This window comes from Mesocricetus auratus, unplaced genomic scaffold (genome assembly GCF_017639785.1).
Source record: "Mesocricetus auratus isolate SY011 unplaced genomic scaffold, BCM_Maur_2.0 Super-Scaffold_100015, whole genome shotgun sequence".
NCBI classification, from domain to species: Eukaryota; Metazoa; Chordata; class Mammalia; order Rodentia; family Cricetidae; genus Mesocricetus; species Mesocricetus auratus.
This window is the reverse complement of record NW_024429198.1, coordinates 57,317,740-57,334,137: the sequence shown is the minus strand read 5'-3', so window position 1 is coordinate 57,334,137 and position 16,398 is coordinate 57,317,740.

Sequence of the window (16,398 nt, the reverse complement as noted above, 5' to 3'; positions counted from 1 at the left end):
TCACCATCTCATATCAACATTCTACTTTTAAATATAACCTCTTTGTTTTCTGCCTCACTAACTTCACTAGACTTGATTAAAATTTTAGATTTTTTAATTTAAATTAGAAACAAGCTTGCTTCACATGTCAATATCAGCTCCTTCTACCTCCTCTCCTCCCCCTGAGCCCCAGCAGCTCCCCCAACCCCCCCCACCCAATCCCCACTTCGTTCCCCAGGGAGGTTGAGGACCTCCATGGGGGATCTACAGAGTCTGTCATTTCATTTAGGGTAGGGCCTACGTTCTCCTCCAAGAGTCCAGGTTAAGGGAACATCCATTATTGTGGGATGAGCATCCAAAGTCCATTTGTATGCCAGGGATAAATAGTGTTCTACTACGCAAGAAGCCATAAATTACCTAGGCCTCCTCACTGACACCCACATTCAGGGTGTCTGGATCAGTTCCATGCTGACCTCCTAGCCTTCAGTCTGGGGTCCTAGAATTCCCACTTGTGGGTCAGCTGTTTTATGGGGTAAGCCAGCCCAGTCTTGACCCCTTTGTTCATCAATACTCCCTTTCTGTTGCTGGGTTCCAAGAGTTCAGTTCAGTGTTTAGCTGTGGGTATCTGTCTCTGCTTCCATCAGTCACTGGATGAAGGTTCTGTTTCCCAGATTCTCTTGCAGTGGGATTGTAGGTTGGCACTCCCCTGATCCATGTCTAAAATCCATATATGAGTGAGTACATACCATGTTTGTCTTTTTGTGACTGGGTTACCTCACTCAGGATGGTTTCTTCTAGTGTTGTCCATTTACCTGCAAATTTCAAGATTCCATTATTTTCCCCTGGTCCCGTGGGTCTAGTTAAAAATTTTTATGAAAGTTTTTTTAAAAGTAGTTTCTAAGATAATTGGGAATCAATCTACCTCAAGACTGAGTATTACCATTCTTGAGCATATACCCAATGTATGCACACTCATACCACAAATATATTTGCACAACTATGTTCATAGAAGCATTACTAGGAATAGTGAGAACCTGGAAACAGTATAGATGACCCTCAACTGAAGAGTGGATACAGAAACTGTGGTACATTTACACATTACAAATTAAACTCAGCAGTAAAAATCAATGACATCTTGAAATTTACAGGTAGACAGATAAAACTAGAAAAACCATCTTGAGTGAGGTAACCCAGACCCAGAAAGGCAAACATGGTTTATATTCATTCATAAGAGGATATTAGATATAAAACAAATGATACCCAGTCTACAGTCCACATCAGCAGAGAAGGTAGGTAACAAATAGTACCCTAAGAGAGACACACATGGATCTCCCTGGGAAGTGGAAATGGAGATCTCCTGAATAAATCTGGAGTGTGGGGGTCCGGGGGGGAGGGGAATAGGGAAGTAGAATGGGGAAGAGAACATAAGGGAACAGAACTGTCGACTTGGGGGAAGGGGAGAAAGGGAGAGCAATGAAAGAGATGTTTTGAAAGAGGGAGACATTATGAGGCTAGCAAGAAGCCTGGCCCTAGGGAAATTCCCAGGAAACCACGTGGATGATCCCAGCTAAGACTCTAAGCTTCAGTGGAGAGGGTACCTGAACTGTCATTCCCCTCAGATTGATTACTACCTTAATTGTCATCATAAAACTTTCATCCAGTAACTAATGGAAGCAGATGCAGAGAGCCAGAGCTAAGCACTGGGCCAAACTCCCAGAGTTCATCAGAAGAGAGAGAGGAGTACTAATATGAGAAAAGGGGTTAAAACCATGATGGAGAAACCCACTGAAACAGCTGACCCAAGCTCTTGGGTATTCACTGAGTCCAGACTGACATCTGGGGAGCCTTAATAGGACCAAATTAGATCCTCTGAATTTGGGTGACAGTGATGTGGCTTGGACAACTTATGGGGCCACTGGCAGTGGGACCAGGGTTTATTTATCCATACTGTCTGAACTGAATTTTTGGAGTCTACTCCCTATGGAGAGACACCTTGCTTAGCCTAGATACAGAGGGCAGAGCCTTGGTTCTACAGATTTTATTTACTCCCCATCGGAAGTCTTATCCTCTCTGAGGAGTGGATGGGGTGTGAGGTGGGAGAAAGTAGGAGGAATGGGAGATGGTGAGCAAAGAGGAACTGGGATTGGTATGTAAAACAAAAGATGTTTTTAATTAAAGAGATTTATTGATTTTTGTATTCGGTTCTGCCTGCATGTCTGCCTGCAGGTCAAAAGAGGGCACCAGATATCATTACAGATAGTTGAGAGCCACCAGATGGTTGCTGGAAATTGAACTCAGGACCTCTGGAAATGCATCCAGTGTTCTTAACCTCTCAGTCATTTCTCAAGTCCATGGACCTATTGTTATTAATGTAATTTTTCACCTTTGTGTAAAGTGGTGGCACACATACCTTGGTAATTACTAACTAGACTTAAGACCCTCTCAAGAAGAGTAAAATAATGCCTGGTGTAGGAAACCTAGCCCAGTACCCATGGTTAGTAAGGTCGTGGATCTTGGGAGAAAAACATGCACACACCACTTAACTAAACCAATATTAATACCTAAGGATATGGTAAATATTGTCCCATAGACAAGTACAGTCCTCACCCTTCACCGAGAAAATTTCTCTTCTAAACCAACATTGATCATTACAAAAACACACAGACAGTCACAGTGCAGTGGTAAGGAACCCAATCCCAATGAATACATCTGCAGTACACCTGAGTACCTGAGGCTCATGGAACATTGTGGTAGGGGAAGCAGACAAAATGTGAGGCAGAGGAAGAGTTTGCTTCAAGATTGTGTCTCCTGGGGATATCAGAACCTACACTCATGAAGTCTCACAAAATTGGCCGATTAGATATGAGCTAAACAGGGACAACAATGGAGATTCTGGCATGGATGACGGGAAGCCCAGGAACACTAAACCCTACAGAAGGCATGTAGACCACCAAGGAATGATAAGAGTTGGAGAAACAGTCTTCTCCAGGGAAGAGTACACCAACTGGCTGTCCAATACCAAATGTGCAGCCCTAAAGCACACATATACTGAGTAGGTTGTATATAAGCATTTACGAATACTTATATACATGTAACAACAATGAAAAAAATGTGGCCATGTGTTTTAAAGAGAGCAAAGAGGCTATACTGAAGAGCTTAAAAGGAGGAAAGGGAAGGGATTTTGTAATTTCAAAAAAAGAATATTAAAAACAGTTGTTAGTTTTCTAGACAGATTTTCTGATGTATTCAACTAATTTGTCTAGTTTACATTTGGGTTACAGTTTATTATGACAATTCTGTGGCTATGTCTTTGTTCTTAGAATTTGAAAAAAGGGTAACTTTTGGAAGAGAGTGAAGATCTTTTTGGATCTACTAGATTTCGTCACCAGCAATGATCTTTTGCCATAGCCATTGGAGATGATGTTAGTGCATACAGAGACCAAGTGAGCTGGAGAAGAATGCTTGTGTGTGGGGCAAGTTGACAAATGACAGGGAGACTGAATTTCTGGACATCTGGTCTTGGTGAAGAAGAGAGAACACTCATGAGCAAAGCAGGAGAGGATCTCAGAGACCTGGAAGTGAAGGTACACAATATGGTAAAGGCTTCATTTTAGGGGGAAGAAAGGTCTGCCTTTTGGAGATTAAAGGGCATTACCCTGTCAGAAGCATTCTGAGCAAAGTATAAATGAGCTTTATTGGAGACAAAATTCAGTGTTACTTTATGATCTTTCACTATTCCAGTGTTTCAACAAAAAGAGGTTACTGTGTATCAAAGCATGTTGACAAGTCTGAAAGCAGATCAAATGACTATGCTGAATGCTGTCTATGTTATCATTCACATGCCTAGGTCTCCTTTTGGCAGGTCTCCCTCCCTGTTCTGCTGTTAATACTAGAGAAGCTCTCCTAGACATGTGATTCACAGTTAGTGCAGAGGCCTGCCATGTGACACAGAACCCTTTCACACTATCAAGGCTGAGTCGTAATCCTATTTCACTTGCTCAGTCCCTGTAGGAAGCTCATCCCTACGGGAATGGGAATTATCAGTTAGAAGATAGCAACTTGGCCAATACTTAGGTTTGGGTGAGGCATCTCTGGCCTCCACCATGTTCTGAGTCATCTGCTCACCTAGCATGTCACGCTCAACATTTTTAATACATTCCAAACCTAAGACGGTTTAAAATAATTAGACAAACTCATTTTGTATGAATCCATATCTCTACACATTTCTCACATCCATCCAGCTCATCTACCTCCACAATGAGCATTTTTGTCCATATATCATTACAAATAACTTTTATTAGAACTCTTTTACTTGTGAACAACTATATCTACTTCTAATATGTTTACCTATGTTTCTGTCATTTCCCTCAGAACATTTATCTTAGTGACTTACCTTTTAAACCATTCCTCTCATTTCTATCCAGAATTATTTTCTAAATGAAAATTTAATTGAAATCCTTTATCTTAACGTCATCCAGCTTAGTTTGTATTTGAGTTCTAATTGGCATTTCTTTTTTTTAAACTTAATTCACTATATTTTTCTGGTAAAAAATCTCTTATGTGGTGGCCACAAAGCTGATTGGCATTTCTTAGCAGGAACTTTAGAAAACCTCTACAATCCATTTCCTCCTGGCTCCTTGGTGATGGGGTTATGGGTCTTAGCTTGTTCTCTTTGCCAGAGTCAGTTTTCTCTTGATACCTATTGCAGTCCATGATCACTCTCTCCTTTGCCTCATGCTAGCTGCATGAACTCTGTTCCCTACCATCTATCATTATTCTTTCACAGTCATTCAATGCCACTTTCTTTGGGAAGATATTCCTAAACTTTTGGATTCAGTTTAAACATGGTAGCATGCATCTCAGATTTAGAGAGATACCACTTGCTGTTTTGCATATGGTTATGTAGGAAGAAAAGCTTTACAGCTTGTCAGAAAAAGCATCCAATGTTATCAAGGTCATTGTTTTTGTTCCTTATTTTCTCAGTCTACCCTTGACTCCTATTACCCATTCACTGAAGAACTGCTAGGTGGGAACATATTCATCAGTAGTGGATCAGAAAGTGCAGTGTAGGCCAACTGACTTTGAACATACAATCTTTATCCTTACCATAGATTGAGATCACAGTCAATGTATATGATAGTAATAATTAGTTGTTGAATTTCTGTTTCAATACATTTCAAAGGAATACATTATTTGAGTACGTATCTCTCTGATTGCCAAGGATGGTATGCAGTTGAGGGGCTTGGACTGTTTTTAAGCTGTGTTATGGAAACTTAGAGTGGAGAATAATAAGAGGGAGAAATACAGCAGGCCGGAGCCAGTTGGCAGTAATGAGGGAAGGAGCGATTGCCAACTCCTGCACTTTTTAGTGAGACAAGAATGTGATCAAAACGATTAAAACCTCAGGGATCACACATCAAGTCAGTGTACTTGCCAGCCAGCAATCAAATCTTCATCCACTGTACCAGAAAATCACTGGCAGTGAACCAGAGACGATTTGTATTTGGTTATGAAGCATCTTAGCTGTTAGCAACTTTAGGAGCATGATGTTTCCTCTGGCCGACTGTCCTAGAAAGGTTCATCAACAGCTCTGAACAACCTTCTGCCACCCATCCCAAGACAGAATTAAATAGTGGCTGCAAAGCACAGATGTCCTTGAATCATTTTACAACCATTTCCTCCAAGAAAATGGATAGAGTGGGATGAAAGACGACAAAACTCGTTAATGGTAGAAATCGAATGCTGTTACAGGAAAGTCTGTGTGGAAATCATGGTGGAATTCATTCTCCCACCTTTTTGTTAACTACAAATACAAGGGATGCTGTCCATTTGTTTGAGTCCTCCAGGAAAAGAACCTTAAAACACTGTCTCTGATATATCATGTCTCACTTTACATATTAACCCAGTGGCATGCCAGCGTAAGAGAGGGAGACTAAGCTCTGGAGTCCCATAGAATTTATCCATGCTGACTTCAGTAAAACACAAGCGAATCTAGACCTTAACCAGTGATATGATACTGTGTTTCCAATGGAAGTAGTTTGGCTGGAACTATTCAAACAGTTACCTCATTTGGCCTTTTATCTTGGCTAGGGTGCATGCAGCCTGAGTCTGTATCCAAAGAAGAAACCAAAGGACAGGCCATTGATCATTATAAGCAGCCCTGGCAGGGTCATCCTTCTTGGACTTATTTGGGGTTAGAGAAAAGTTATCTCATGCCAACACTATAATCACCAGTTCTCTTCTGAATGACTAGGAGCCAGCTGTTACTGCATGATACAACCATAGTATGGAACTTCTTGAATGATCACAAGGTTGGAAGGAATTTTGGTCAGAAATATTTCCAGACACATGGCATAACCATGACTGGACACTCTAAGTCAGTGTGCTGTTTGTTATTTCTGTGCCACATGGAACATGGTCTGGGCAGCAGAAATTCGGATTTCATACCATTGGCTTCTTCAGGTAGGTTCTCCAGAGAAGGGTGAATGAGAGACGAGGAGGAGTATTCATTGGGGGTGTCCTGCTGCTTTTCCTCCTCTTTCTCTTCTCTCCCTTTTCCTCTTTCTGTTCCTGTGACTTCCTTTTCCTCCTGCCCCGCTTTATCCTCCTGAGTTCCCTGGTTGTCCCGCCTCTTAGTCTCATCCATGCTACTACTCTGTTTCCTGCTCTTTCCCCTTCTCCTTTCTTCTGCTCCTTTTGTCTTCCTCTTTCTCCTCAGCCTCTCCTCTTTTTTCCTGCCTCCTTCACTCCTGCAATTGTCTGTTCCTTCGCCTCACTCACTATGTCTTCTGTCGCCTCCTGATTCATTTGTTCTCTTTTGCTTCACCATCTTGGCAGAGTGAAGTAAAGCAGAACTCCAACCCTTTCACAAGCCCACACACCCATCTGCTGTATTTTCCACACCTAGATGAGTCTATTTGTTGTTTCTTTCCTTGGATGGTGGCCATCATCTCCAATGCATTGCATATTTAGATCATTCATCAGAGAGTAACATTGAGTGAGCAAAGTTTTCACTTAAGAGTTTTCATGCCTCTGTTGCAATGGCCTCTTTCCATTCTAACCTTTCATTGATTGTCCATGTCCAGACTGCTGTATGACCCATATTCCAGTTTACAAAACAAAGCTTTACTCATCCATTTCTATAAGTATTACTAATGCCAGTGTATATTTTTATGTGTATCTCTACACAAGTTCCTTTGTGAATATGACTGACATGGGTGTCATTGAATTTTGGATTCAATAATTTCCCAATATTGCTTAATGAGTATCAGACATGTATGTGCACAAGCATGTATGTGTATGGGTTCAGGCAGTGATTTCAGTGTTCTCAAATTAGAAATCACAAAGGCCCGCAGGTGCCAACCCTGTACACAAGATACACTAAGGTTCCTGGTCTGCCAGAAAACCTAGCTGACACTGTAGCGGGGTAGTAGAAAGATAAAATGACTCCTTTACACTTCAGTTGTACCTTGGGCTCCATGTGGCACTCACAACATCTTTCTAATGCAAAAGGCCCCCTTGACATTTGAAGAAATATCACGGATACTGGACTGCCATCTGGGCATCTCTGTGTAGGCATCTGCTGTATGCTCAAACAGGCAATAGCAGAGATGACTCAGGTTTAACATTTTTCAATAGTGTGTGACATGGACAGTTGAACTCTACTACAGTGTCTGCTGGGAGCATCAGAACCTTTCCATTATCACTGTGACAAAGGAAAAGGATGGTTTTTGATCTCATAAAAGGCAGAGTGAGCTGGTGTTCAACTAAATGCACTCAAGGTATGATGCTGGCAGAAGAAAGGGTTTGAAGAGATGAAGATTTCGGTCTGCCAAAATTAATATATAAAAAGAAAGCCTTATCCAGGAGATATCCCAATTTACATTTTTCTCATTTATAAATTGCTGGGAGATTGTTTATCTATATACAAGAATGTTCCGTATCATTTAATAACTCATATATATTCTCTGTTTTCATTCAGAAGTGTTAGAAGATGCATGCTGCTAGGTGTTGATTATGATGTCACAAATGTAAGATAATTGCTTAATGGTGTTTAAACAAAAAAGGGAAATGAATGGGAAAGGAAAACAGGGGGCTTATCTGAGATCATGTATATATGTAGTTTATTATTAATTTCTTCATTGATCTTAAGAATAATATTAATCATAACTAAATTCCCAGATGACAGGTTATGGTATTTAAGTATATTAAAATTCATTTTTTTTGCGATAGGATCATTAAAGTAGTTTCTAAATATTATGCATGTTTTTAAATGATCTGCATGACTGTAGATAAGAATCTAACATGTAATGACTCTCTCCAGAAAGAGGATTATTTGAATTCCTAAATATTTCCTTTTATATGTGATGCTAAGTAGTAAGTCTTATTCTTATTAAGATCAAATTTCTCTCTGTGTTCAATTTCTACCATGTTTCAGCACCTTTTTAAGTATTTCTTTAATTTAATATGATTATATGTGGCTTAAATCACATCTGAAGTTATGTATTTTAAACTCTGCTGTTTAAGGTGTCACATAGAAGCTCTCCCCTCTGAAACTGATAGAAAATTTACAAACAAGTGTTAGCTGTGTCTGCTGCAATGAAATTATATATATTATTGAAAGTCTCACTGTAATTGTAGGTTTAAATATCTCATCCTAAATCTTACTTTCAATATTAGTGCTTTTTTGGTGCAACCTGATGGGCCAGAACCCATTTTATCCTTGTCTCAATTAGGTTTACATTGGTAGAATGAAAACTGACCACAGCAATTTGGGGAGGAAAGGGATTATTTGGTTACACTTGTGTGTGGTTTTCATCGAGGGAAACCCAGGCAAGAGCCAGGAGTCATGAACTGAGGCAGAGGCAATCTGGAATGCTGCTCAGGACATTTCTTCCCATGCTTGTTCATCCTGCTTTCTTATACAGCGTAGGACCACCAGCCCTGAGGTAATAGCACATGTAGTGGGTTGAGACCTCACACATTAATCATGAGATTGCTCCACAAACATCAGCAAAATCTGATGGAGGCAATTCCTAAATAGGGGTCTCTATTTTCCATGTGGCTCTAGTTTGTGTCAAGAAGATAAAAAACTAACCAGCACAATCCTGTGCTAACCAAATGTGGGCCCTAGAAGCTAACAAGTGAATGTTGTTTGAAGTCCTTGTAGATTTTTAGTGTTTTTTTATTTCTATAACCAGAACACCATCAAGAAAGACTGTCTCACTAAAAATATAGCAAAATGAAAGGCATTTTTTAGTCTTTACTGTTCTGCACAAGTTTTTAAAATTATAGATTAACTTCTTTCATAATTTTTTGTCCCTTGGTTTTTGGTACTACCAATTCCTCATTTTACTTCTTTTTTATATATACTTTTTATTTTTAAATTTAAATTAGAAATAAGGTTGCTTCGCATGTTAATTCCAGGTCCCCCTCCGTTTCCCTCCCCTCCTCCCATGACCACCCACTAATCTCCCTAATATCCCCTCATTTCCCCAGGGAGGGTGAGGCCCTCCATGGGGTTGTCCCTAGTCTGTCATTTCATCCAGGGCAGGGCCTAGATCCTCCCCCAAGATGAGTGCCCAAAGTCCATTTGTATACCCGGGATAAATACTGATCTACTACCCAAGGCTCAATAGATTCCCTAGGCCTCCTCACTGACACCCACATTCAGGGGGTCTTGATCAGTCCCATGCTAGATTCCCAGGCATCAGTCTGGGATTCAAGAGCTAACCCTTGTCAGGCCAGCTGTTTCTGGGGTTTAAACCAGTCCAATCTTAATCCCTTTAGTCATCAGTCCTCCCTCTCTCTCAATGGATTTCTTGAGTTCAGCTCAGTGCTTAGCTGCGGGAGTCTACCTCTGCTTCCATCAGCCACTGAATGAAGGTTCTGTTTCCCACACTCTCTGGCCATAGGATTGTAGGCTGGCACTCCTCAGATCTAGGTCTAAAATCCATATATGAGAGAGTACATGTCTCAAAGCATATTGGTGCAACTTTTACCATTCGTTCTTTCTATTCAACATCAAAATATGCAGGATTTTAAGTTTTTCCTTCATTAACTCTTCTTCTTTTCTTCTTCTTCTCCTCCTCCTCCTCCCTCCTCCTCTTCCTCCTCCTCCTCCTTCACCTCCTCCTCCTCTTCTTCTTCTTCTTCTTCTTCTTCTTCTTCTTCTTCTTCTTCTCCTCCTCCTCCTCCCTCCTCCTCCTCTTCCTCCTCCTCTTCCTCTTCCTCCTTCTTTTCTTCTTCTCCAACTCCTTCTCCTTCCTCCTCCTCCTCCCCTTCCTCCTCCTCCTCCTCCTCCTCTTCCTCCTCCTCCTCCTCCTCCTCCTACTCCTCCTCCTCCTCCTCCTCCTCCTCCTCCTCCTCCTCCTCCTCCTCCTTCTTCTTCTTCTTCTTCTTCTTCTTCTTCTTCTTCTTCTTCTTCCTCTTCTTCTTCCCACCATCTCTCCCTGTCTCCCTCCTTCTGTCCCTCCCCGTGTCCCTCTCTACTTCCCTTCCTTCCTTCCTTCCTTCCTTCCTTCCTTCCTTCCTTCCTTCATTTCTTCCTTCCTTCCTTCTTTCCTTTTCTGTGTTTCTCTATTTTTGTTTCTCTCTCTCTGCATTTTCTTGGCAATTCTATTTCCATGTTCTTAATACCTGTTTCTAGTAACTCTGTTCTGCTCAAATCACATGGACCCAAAATCAATATCTAAACTTTATTATCAGTGATCATCTTATTAGTGACATTACCTGACTATCACACAGGTTGTGGTTGGCTAATCTGTGTAAAGATGTTTCAAGATCCAGTTAATTTCACATTCTGTTGATTCTGCTTCAGAATTGTTTCCAGAGTACCCCAGCACTCCCATCCTTGTTTCTCATGCTAGCAACCCAAGGTATAATCTATCATATTGATTGTTGGGCTTCCTAACTGAAGTTTTTTTGCATCTAACCTCACATAATCAACCAGCAACAGAAGTGTATTCTTTTCTGAGAGATCATTCTGTAAGTAAAAGCTGAAAAGCAAAATTGGAACAAATTAACAATTAAGTATGTAGGAAAACACAGCCAAATTATTTACTTATTTTTAAGATTATAATATAAATATATCATTTCTGTTTCCTTTATGTAAATCACCCGATGTTATTTGTCTTCAAATCTTTATTTCCAGTATTCAAAACCAAATCCAAATAAAGACTGCTCAAAAATGTACTGTATATCTAATATGGTAACATGAAAATCACAGTTTTAATAAAACCATGTGTTGAAATATAAAATGTGAAATTTAAAGTATTTTTATATAAAACTTAATCATATATTAATATGGAATGTCAAGTAAAAGTATTTTTTTCTCCTACTGAAACAAATGAAAATTCAAAGCTTTTATTGGCCATGTGTAGATGTTGAATCTTGCTCACTGTATGATGCATTTTTTATTTGAAAGTCCTTTGCAATACTGACTTAGTTATTGAGAAAATAGAGAATTAATGAACTGTGGAACATCATCAGGTGGCTGAATACATTGGTAATTAATTCCCCAGAGGTAAAGGAGAAGTGAAATAAAACAGAAAATATTTAAAAGAACAATGGTGTACCTTTTCAACATAATGAAAACCCCCAAATCAGAATGCCTTAAAAGCAACATATCATTAGCAAAGAACATGTGATTAATGTGTAGCAAAGTCAAAAAGTTACTTAAAATCACACTAACGATAAGTACATTTAAGTTTGAATATATACATATATATGATATATTATATACCATACATTAAAATGTGTATAACATAAAAATAATTAAGAAAATGAAGCCAACAAAATTTCTACTAGGAAACTATTACCACAAATTTTCAGATAAGCATCTAAAAATATGGAATAGAATGGTTTACTTTGCAATTTTAGTCATTATAAATATCTTTCGATTGTAAAAGTCTATAAAGAAATATTTCAGATACTGAAACTGAAGAATTCATCATTATATGATTTTTTTATCCCTTTTGGCAAAAAGAATACATTAGGTTTCCTTCTTGGTATATCCAAAACTTAAGAGTACCAAACTAGTTTTCACATTAGAAAATACTATCATTATTTAGACGCATTTAGATGATTTACCAACACTTTTTGTCTCTTCTTCCCTTCTAATTTTTTGACCCTTCACTTGTAGTCTTAAATCACATATTAATATGATTCTTCAGTGTTAAATAGGAATTTGGCTAGTGAGATCATAAAAGCTAGTTCTCTTTTTATATCTAAATCCTGATTGATAATGGTTATTATTCATCAGATAAATCTCACTGTTAAAAAGGGCAGTCCCTTCCCTGAGAACTGTATACAGAAAGTTTGGTGACATTTCCTGTGTCATTCAATGGCATAACCTATTTTACAACCTTCCTTCTTTACTTATTGAACAAGCTGTGTCACCAAACAGCTGTCTTATGAACTCATTTCTGAATGCCAAAAGATGAATTAACATTTAAAGTGAGCATGATTTTTTCTCTTTGATTATGTTATGGAGTGACCACCATTTATGGTCACAAACTTCTTCAATATTGAGGCAAATTACTGTAAGGAGAATCAAGGATACTGCTTAATCTGAATAAAATTCCCAGTTTTCAAAAGCTGTTACTGGATATAAGAATACAAGTAAAAGGAAGTTATTTGTTTCAGTCCACAAAGATACCAGACAGACATACTGGGACGTATAGGGGGGTAGCATATAGGATAATGCATTAGAAAATATAATTGAGTCTAAATCATGTACAAAGTGGAAATCACAAATATTGTACTTGGCAAGCATTCTTTTCTTTTGCATAATTCTTTCATTTTCATATTGCTTCTTCCATTTCCTCTCATAGAAATAGCTACATAAAACAAAGACATAAACTGTATGCAATTAAAATGAGAGAATTGCTGAAAGCTATGTATTGATAATAATGTTAAGATCTATACTATGAGGAGGCTTGGATTGTGAGTCATCTCATTTGTCATGTATTGACATCAGCATCTCTGTTCTCTCTAGAAACTGAAGATTTTTTTTTATTTTGTCAGCTTCTCCCTGAATTAACAAACTTTATCAAACACTGTGTTGACCAAATTGCAGCTATTTCCTGTTCCTGTCATCTGAGGCTCCTAGATCCATATCTTCAAATGTGAACTTGAAGTAACTGAAGGAATATGGAATGTAAGAGGAGCCATTGCTGGTGTGAGAATTGAAGGCACATAAAGACAGGTATATCAGGGTATAAGCTATGGAAACTGGGTTTCAAAATGCAGGGAGGCTCTAGTCAGTGAAAGAGAGGGAGGTGACACAGGTTAAGAAGACATAAGGGTAAAAGAATAGCAAGGATTTTTTAAAAAATTAAAAGAACTAAGTGTCTGCCTAGAAGAATCTTACAATTAAGTATCTGCCTTAAAGAATCCTTTGCAAGAAGCATGTGTCTATGTATAAATATATACACCTGTTTCAATAAAATTTTCCAGTCTGGGCTGACAATACTCCCTCCAAGAGCTATAGATTATCTGACAAAAAAAGCCAATACAAACCTTATTTAATGTTGTTGGTCAGGGTTGTACAAAAGACTTGAAAAATTTTGGTTATCCCCTAGAGTAGCAAGGTAAGTCTCTATTGCTTAAGATTCCATACATTTCAGACACAGAATCCACAGGACTCTGAGCTGGAATTGATCTAAAAGCCTTAATTTTAAGGACTACCTTTCCTGGTACCAGAAGGTGGCATGCAAACTTCCAAGGGAAGGAGGCAACCAATGATGTTACCCAGCTTTTATACCTACAGTGAATATCCAGAATGTCACAATAACCTGCAGGGTGCAGTAGTGGCACACATATCTTCGCAGTAACCAACAGCTATCTAGCTAGACTGAAGACACATTTGATTAGGGAGAAATCATGCTTGGTACCAGAAAAATAGAAAATTACCCAGGGCTAATATAATCATGGATATTGGATTAGAACTTACATTAAGGGATAATTTCACTAACCTAATATAATCACCAACTACTTTCCAAATTATTTGTCCTTATATGCATAGATAATGTTGTCCTGAACCCTCATCACTGAAACTTCTCTGCAACAGACCAAGGCCACTACAGAAAACCACAGTAAATCAAAATGTATAGTCATGATGCCCGATCCCAGTGAATACATATACAATACAATTGCAGCACCTAATACTCAGAGATCATTTAAGAAGAATCAGAAGGACAGCAAGTGTTAAAAAGTGTGAACTTTGTTGTAAGACTGTATCTTCTAGGAATATCTGAAGTGCTACATCCCCCCAAAAAATCTTAACAAAATTAATACCTTGTATGAATTGAAAAAGGATCACAATAATAGATATTTTAACATGTATTGGGGAGAGCTCAAAAGGCCTTAACCCTATACAAATAACTATAGGCAACAAGGGAATGCTAAATATGGGAGAAATAATCTTCCCCATGGAAGAGCACAATTGGTTTTTCAATACCAAATGGTAACCCAAAGAAACACACATACACAAAATTACATAGACTGAGGAAGCTATATTTTTATATTTGGAAAACATAACACATAATTAATGAAAAAGTAGCCAGTCATTTGAAAGAGAGGAAGAAGAACATATGGACATGTTTGGAGGGAGGAAAGAGAAGGGGTAAATGATGTAATTATAATATCAAAAATAGTTTATAGAATAACAATTGTATAATTATGTAAAAGGATCTTTGTTAAACTTCTGGTATCTATATGCTTTACATAAAATCAAAATGCAAAATGTAAGAAGGGAACAGTAGGAGAGAGTTTTTACAGTTAGCCTGTAGCTAAAGAAGTATTCTCACTTACAGAGCTCAAGAACGTTGTTGATATAAGTTAGGTTTTTTGCTACATGCTTGTGTGGGGAGTCTTGGTTTATCTTCAATGGTAAATGACGGCAGAAATTTTAAAAATAATAACGTGGGTTGGACTGAAGGGAGGAAAGGGAAGGGGAGAATGATGAAATTATATTATGATCTTGAAAAATAAAAGAAATAATATAGAAAGAAAAAAATCAAGGCTGATTTATATGGGAAGAGAAGACAGAATGACTTTTCTTCCAAAGAAGGTGATAAATTCCATCAGGCACAGGGATATTTTCATGACCTTCCAACATGACTTCTCTTAATTATTACCACTTTTCTGTGAAGTCCCACTATGCATAAGCCTTCCATTCATCACAAACTATTGAAAAGTAAGGTTGTCACACCCACATCTATAAAAACTATATTTACATGGAGATAGCCCATGCTTTGATGCTAAAGCTATTAAAAAGAAGCCACTGGGCATGCGTGTCAGTGGTAGAGCAGTTTCCCTGCTCTCCTGGGGAGGATGAGTTCATCTCCAGCAACACAGCAAATAAAAGCAAACAGGAACATTAAATAGATGCAATATGACAAAGTTCTCATGAGCAAAATTATACGTTTCTTCCTGGACACACTGCCAAGTTAAATGTTAGCTCAGCAATTGACAGTGTTCAACAAGGCTTTTCTTTATTTCCATGTCTCTAATTCTATGATTGTAATGAGAGTTTCAATAACCTGCAAGATTATAGCAAAGGCTTAATTATCTTAAAAGGAAAAATACATTGAGTCATTTGCCTGATATTCACCAGCATCAACTTTTTTGTATTCTTAAGACGGATGAAAAAATATAAAAATAACTTAAGTGCAACATTCCTTTGTAATGGTGCAAGGTAATGCTGGAAACACTTTCCAGTCTGTAATGCGGGTGTGACTTGACATGCAGGACACTGAGCAGCTGAGTCTTCTTTTTTGTTTTACCTAAAAAACTTATTTTTTCATTTCACAAACCAACCCTAGTTCCCTCTCCCCTCTTCTACTGCCCTCGCATATGCTTTCCTCCCACTCCTCATAAGGAGTAAGGTCTTCTTTGGGGGAGTCAACAAAGTCTGCTGGACCAAGTTGAGGCAGCACCAAGTCCCTCCCCAATGTATCAAGGCTGAGCAAGTTATCCCACAACAGGGAATGGTGCCCAAAATGCCAGTTCATGCACCTGGGGTAGATCCTCATGCCACTCCTAGGGCCTGCCACAACAGATCAAGTCACATAACTGCCACCCACATTCAGAGCGTTTTGTTCCGTCCCATGCAGGTTCCTCAGTTGTCTGTCCATAGTCTATTAGCTCCTACTAACTAGGGTCAGCTGTCTCTGTTTTTTCTCATTATGATCTTGTCCCCTTTTGTTCATATGGTCCCTCCTCCCTTTCTTTATCTTAACTCCAGGAGCTCAGCTCAGTGATTGGCTGTGGGTCAATGCATCTGCTTCGATAAGTTACTGGATGTAGGTTCTGTGATGACACTTAGAGTACCCACTAATCTGCTTAAAGGAGAAGGCTCATTCACACATCCTCTCTATTTCCACTAGGAGTCTTAGCTAGGGTCATCCTTTAAGA